Below are 7,102 nucleotides of genomic sequence, written 5' to 3' on the forward strand. Positions count from 1 at the left end.
TTTCTTCGTGTAGTGCTGCTCAAAGATTTTCATTAATTAATACAGCTAGGAAAATTTTGCATCTATTAATATTGAGTGCGTACAATGGAATAGGGGCTAAAATTATTTTCCATTTTACTCATTTCTGGGTCCTGAGCCTGTTCAACTTTTTAATTAGGTTTATAATATTGAATTAGGACAACATGCAATTACAGTAAATAATGAAAACCAATTAAAATAAACAATTAAGGAATATTCGTTGTTTTATGCACAAAATATACATTTACCAACCTTATTTGGTTCATTGCAAATCAGCATAGGTACATTAGTTTTTTTACTTGTGCAGTACACGAGAACACTATCGGATTCGGGCAAATGGATGTGTTATAACATCCAAGGTGTTTGCAAGTCTTGCGACAACTGGCCCTGTCTAGCTCGTAAAGCATAAAGACGTGATATGTATATAAGGCTCAATCTGATCCATTATTTGCCAGTGGCAAAGATAATAGCAATTTTAATGTTGAAAACATTTTCCCATTTACTCTTCGTTCTTGTTTCGCTAATTTCACATAAATTCGGCTTTCTCAGTAGACAGTATTAATCTTCCAAGACGGGAAAACAAACGGGACTAAATGAAAAAATAGCGAAATAACATTTTGTAAGTTACTTCCAAGTCCTTTTATGTAACAACGTTATATTTTTTATGAAATTCCTAAGTGGCTTACTCCGTCTTGAAGTCAGTTATTTCATAACGGAATAAAGTACATAACAACGTTATAACATCAGCCTTTTCAAATTGCTACTGTATTGTTTAGTTAAGCAATCGAGAAAATCTTCAAAAAATTATGATACGTGAGCACTTACAATATATTTTATGTTTATAGATAAACCTAAAAAATAGCCAAATGGGAGTCAGATACTCTTTGTTCGGCTGTTAAGTTTTATTATTCACTTTACAATCATAAGGGTCTAAAATCACAACTATGTACTTTGTTGTTTGTACTTACATATAAAGACGTCTATATCCTGCTGTTTGGTTTAATTATACTCGTAGAATAGGTAAAAATTCAAATAGTGACAGGTTGCTAGCCCGTCGACTAAAAGAAGAAACTTTTTTCTATTGGTAAATGAAGGTGATGAGGTTGTAAAAGCTGTTAATATTTTTAATCCATATACGCAAACGACACAAATAATTATGTTATAAAAATATTTAATACTAGCTGTTGCCCGCGACTTTGTCAGCGTAAATTTCGACTTGAATATTGATCATACAGTCAGATACAGACAGACAGACAAAAATGTAAAAAAACATTATCTACCCGTTTCAGTCAAAATATTAAATGTACAGACATAATATTTTACCGTTTTATTATATGTAGTATTTAGATTTTCAGTTTTTTGAAATAAAAAACTCATCCAACACAAAAAAAATATATTTAATAAAAAAAAATATCTTGATTTTGTTGGGGTCGAACTTGGACCGCCCACTTCACAGTCTCACGCGCCAACCACTGCGCCGTTGCGGTGGTGTCGAAATTAAAGTAGACTACATACATACATATGGTCACGTCTAAATCCCTTGCGGGGTAGACAGAGCCAACAGGCTTAAAAGTCTGAATGGCCACGTTCAGCTATTTGGCTTAATGATAGAATTGAGATTCAAATAGTGATAGGTTGCTCGCCCATCGCCTGAAAAGAATCACGAGTTTGTAAGCCTATCCATTAGTCGCCTTTTACGACATCCATGGGAAAGAGATGGAGTGGTCATTTTCTTTTTTGTATTTTTGCCGGGAACCACACGGTACTTAAGTAGACTAACAAACCAAAAATATTTTTACGTGAGAATTACGCATGTTATGTGCGGCAAAACCAGAATATTATCAAACTTATTTTCACTAATATTTATATGTTATAGGTATTATGCTGTCGTACAATGATAAATGCCTTTGAATTTTGAATTTCGTAACTTATTTGCAGGTAAACTCATGCTTTGAGTTCATTAAAATATTGATAACTTTTTTTTTAGTGAACCGATTTTGATTTTGATCTTTAAATGTTCTTCTGAGTTAAAACAAAGCAATTGGTGAAAGTTTGAAGTAAATCGGTTCAGTACTTTCGGAGATAATCGTGATTATACATACAGACAGACAAGAAATTCTAAAAAAATATTTTAGCTTTCTATTATTCATTCTAAGTGTCCCTCTATCCATTTCAGTCAAAAATACTTAATGTACAGACAAAATATTTTTACTGTTTTATTATATGTATAGAAGGGAAAGTTTGTTAGTGTGTTTCCACAATTTTCCGGATTTTTTTTGATAGTTAGGAGTACTGAGAAGAAAAAGGTACAATCATCCCTGCAAAGTACTGCTCCTGTGGGAATTTCGTTAAGCGAATATAAAGCGAAAAAGTTCGCTAAAGCAAGCAAATAAATACCTATATATTTTTATGTTGAAAACACTCTAATCGTCCGCAATTTATTCTAAATGACGTGAGAAATCCCGATTCCCGGCAATCCCGGACGGATGTGTGGAGTGACTCGCGGGGTTGGAACGGTGCCCAAGTCAGAAGTTAGTCGGAGCAGCTATATTGCCGGCTGTTAGATTGGAGACAGGCTTGAAATTTACTGATTAAATCGTTTTCAAAAGCTGCAGTTTAAGTAAGGAATATCTCTATCACCGACGTTTTACAATTGGCTAAGTAAATGCTTTTCTAACGTAGACTTAAACTTTTTTTTGTTAAAGAAAAAGCAGATTCTCACCAATCTCAAAATGACATTCAAAGGTGTAGAGGATCCTAATCCAAAAATTTATTGGGTTTACGCGGTCGAAGCCGCGAGTTACTTTAGCATTTTAATAACAAAAGAACAACAACAACGTTGCCACACTAAAAATGTCCTTCTAAATCGTTTCAAATTCAGAGCATCCCTATTTAATTATCTCGAAATAAAAACGAGAAACCATTTTGTGGCTTCACAAAATTAGAATCGTAAAGTTGGTAATTGGAGGGACACGAAAACAATTTGGGTGATCTCATAAAAAAATTTGATTACCCCTAAACTGTGCGCATACATTTTAATTTATCCAATTTATAAATGCGTGCTCTTGATTAATTTGTTGTTTCCTAAATTTTATAATTTTACTCGTTCTCGGTAAAGTAACTTTAAAAGATGATAGATTTGATAGTTCCACAGTAAGACTTACTGCTAAATATTTAATAAAAATATATTTAAATCATCTTTGCATATTTAAGGACATACAACATTTTCAATCATACCCGACGAAGTTAATCTTACTTGGTCTGATCGAAGAAAAAGCCTACAATTATACCGTGTATGATTAAAAAAATCATTGTGACGATCGTGGCAAATGGGAAGTAGTCTCTGCCTACCTATCCGGGAAAGAGGAGTGATATTTATGTATGTTTATATGTATGAACTTGCAGGCACTAGCTGTTATAAGTATTAAAAATTCAGAAATACATCCATGTAGCTTATGTGCTATAAAAAGCGAGTGACGGGAAAAAGCAATAAATTAAAAAAGGCGAAATGTCAGGCTATGAGCGGCCTGCTGGGTAACCAGGTCACAACAGGTATACACGGAGCTAGGGGCGTTTCCGCTCAGTCGACTATGGCACAAATTAAAGAGGGAAGCAGATGATGAGTTAATTACAATATTAATTTCAGACGTCAACCAATGTTGTGAAACTAAAAATTATGAAAATTATTAAAGTATGTTCGATATGTCCCACCATAATGAATAAAAGGTTTAAATTTGAATTAGAACGCTCGTTGTTGTGTTTGTAGTATTTCGTAGTGCAAAAGCCGTTTGTGTTTTATTTGTATTTTCTACATACAAAGTGCCGTGCAGTTACCGGCTATACAAAAAAGAATGGGACCACTCCATCTCTTTCCCATGGTTTTCGTAGGCAACTAAGGGATAGACTTAAAAACATGGGATTTTTCTTTTAGGCGATGGGCTAGGAACCTGTCACTATTTGAATTCTATTATTAAGCCAAACAGCTGAACGTGACCTGTCAGTCTTTTTGGGACTGTTGGTTCTGTATGTCTGTTTGTATATACTAAGTTGCTTTTATTTTAAATCCTGGCTAAAAGAGATTTCAATAAGTATTAGCGGTAGACGTGGCGTTTGAGTCTTGTGACAAATGAGTCTCTTATTCATAAGTGATAAAAATATGCTACATATATGTATGTAGTAGTCTTCGAAAACATAACTTTCTGTTTTATAAATAATTCGTGCTCAGAGGGCTGAATGGCGCTTTTGGCTCTTGGCGTCCACTAGATGGCAATCATAACAACGAATAGGTAGGCTTCATTTTTGCTGCGTCGATGTTTAACTTATGTGCTTTGTTTTTCATGAGCATTGCAATGTCTGTTTTTAGGATTTATTGATATTAGGGTATATATCTATATATTTTATATATAAAAAAAAGATTTGCCATAAGAGTGATCTTAAGAACACAGGTTAGGATGTACCGTCAGGACGAGCACAGCACTGAGAGTTTTTTATTCCGGAAAAAATACTGTTCCCGCGGGATTTGCTTTATGTAATCCACCATCCACGATTCAATAATACGGCCATTGCCTATATTTTTACCTAAAACTAACAGTCTAGTTCAGTTCAGACAGTAACATTTTCTATCACATAAGTAAGTATTTTAAAAATTCTGCGCTGACATGCTTTACATTATTATATTAGTATTAGTATTATATCATGAATAAAAAAACTTGGTTAGCGTAGGTTATTTGAAAAAACATTTTCCCCGCCAAAAATATTTTAACCCCAACACTTTCCTTTTGGTGTTAAGGTCGGTATACACACATTATTTAAACATTTATTCACCTTTTGTATTGTTCATTGTACACTGATCCAAACAGTTAATTTTCACAGGTTTTATTTTACCAGAATTAGAATATAGTGAAATCTGAACTTACGTTTACAAAAATCTATGAAAAAGTCACCAAATATTTATAGCACCTATAAAGGTTCTATTAAACATGTTTTTTTTTTTGGAGAGAGGTATACGGATCACACCATTTTTTTTAACCATGAATACTGCATTGTTTGTTTCGTTCAAATTCATCACACTCTTCGTCCAAGCTGATCGGCTCTTCTTGAACTGACTTTCACAAAGACGTCCCAGATAGTGTAGTTAAAAGCTAAATTCTGAGTGTAAAACTGGCTTTAAGTCACGTATTGCGACCAAATTCCTATAAATTGGCTGTCTACCTGCCGAGAAGCTGTCAATCAGCGACCCTACTCAGATCGACAGAGGACGAAACTTAGTCCGCCCGCTCTTACATCAATCAGAACATCTGTTGCCCTCAACAATACCAACTTCTTTCATAATATTAGAGAACTCTAAATATAGTAGCGAACTTTCTTTTGTTCGTACATAATCTATACTAATATTTTAAAGATGTATAGTTTGTAAGTTTATATTGAACTATATATATAGGGTGTTACAGGCTATAGGCCCAGTCGTAGCAGACCGCTTGTCCTCTGATAATAATTTAACCTGAAATACATATTATCACGTCAACATTGGTTTTGTAGTCTCTGCCTACCCCTCCGGGAAAGAGGCGTGATATTATGTATGTATGTATATTGGTTTTGGGTTATTATATTGCTATTAAACACGTTCGCATGGACAGCATGATGATGAACTTGCGACTTCATGGTGTTTTCAATGTTTAATCCCACGGTAACATTACTTTTTCTGTAGATCATTGTTTCTATGTCAATTTTAGTAGGTACTTCTTCTATTGGTATATGATATTTTGAAAACATTGCTTTGATGTTGCTTTGGTAGCGAAGAAAAAACAAAGTATGTACCTACTTTTCTCAAACAGATTATAAAAGTAGAGCGAGGAAAAATGCCTTTATAAACTTGGGTTTTTCTATGCCTAGCAACCTGTCAAAAAAACTAATATAAAAATGTACTTTTGTGGCCGTGAAAGGTAGCGTCACATCTTATGAACTAGGTACTCATCTAATAGAGAATTACATTTTCTTAATATGGGTTTACTAAAAATCTAGTTATTATAATATTGTTTTAATAATTAGTTATAAAACTCGTAGTAACCGCTAAATTTACTTCTACGAATGGCCAATTTAACTTTTGTTTTTAGTTGTAGATATAAAATTGAATTTGAGCCTTCAAGTTTAGGGACCTTCAAGTTTTTAGCTTTATTACTCTACAGTTTCCGCTGTCTGAAGCGATCTTATTTTGGAATAAAATCTACCCGGGAGTTTAAGAGAAACGTTAGGATTGAGGGATTTAAAGGGGCAAAGTTATTTCTAAATCTGTATCTGTTTGGATTGTGTTAGAAACCCTCGCGGAATGGCTTTAAATATAAAGGATAAATAGCGATAGAGGGTGCAACTGGAAGTATGGAAAAATAACAGTAAAGAATATAATGAAGAAAATTTCTATCTTTTCTATTTCTTTATTTAAATTTATTACAAAACATATAAACAGATGGCTTTTTAACAACCTGATGGGTACGGTAGATTAAGAAGAAGATTTATAGAGATTATTTATAATAGAGAAAATTAATTACTAGGTAATCATGTAATTTGTATACACCAAAATATTTATTTTAATTAAAAAAAGAAGATACATGTATGAAATCACGCCTCTTTCCCTTAGGAACAGGCAGTAATCCCTACACTTGCTTCAATCCCTGCATACTCCATCTCGTTTTCATTAACACATATAGCAGATTTAAATATTATTCAAACGTACTATTGTTTTGATATTACAATGAATATTCTCCGAGAATGTACACCAACCAGTATGAAAGGTGTAAAACAGGCGGCGCTCAAAGTTCCGGGTTCCATTGTAAAGTTAGCATGGCGAAACTTTGACGGCTGTCGGCGAAAGCGAAACGAAGATAACTGATTCAGCGGAGACCGACGCCAGCTAAGAGTATCTAGATTCTATGATATATGTATATAGGTCTAGTTATATAGTGCCGTGTGGTTCCCGGCACCAATAGAAAAAAAATAGGACCACTCCATCTCTTTCCCATGGATGTCGTAAAAGGCGACTAAGGGATAGGCTTACAAACTTGGGATTCTTTTTTAGGCGATGGGCTAG

This window comes from Amyelois transitella, chromosome 17 (assembly GCF_032362555.1).
Source record: "Amyelois transitella isolate CPQ chromosome 17, ilAmyTran1.1, whole genome shotgun sequence".
Lineage (NCBI taxonomy): Eukaryota > Metazoa > Arthropoda > Insecta > Lepidoptera > Pyralidae > Amyelois > Amyelois transitella.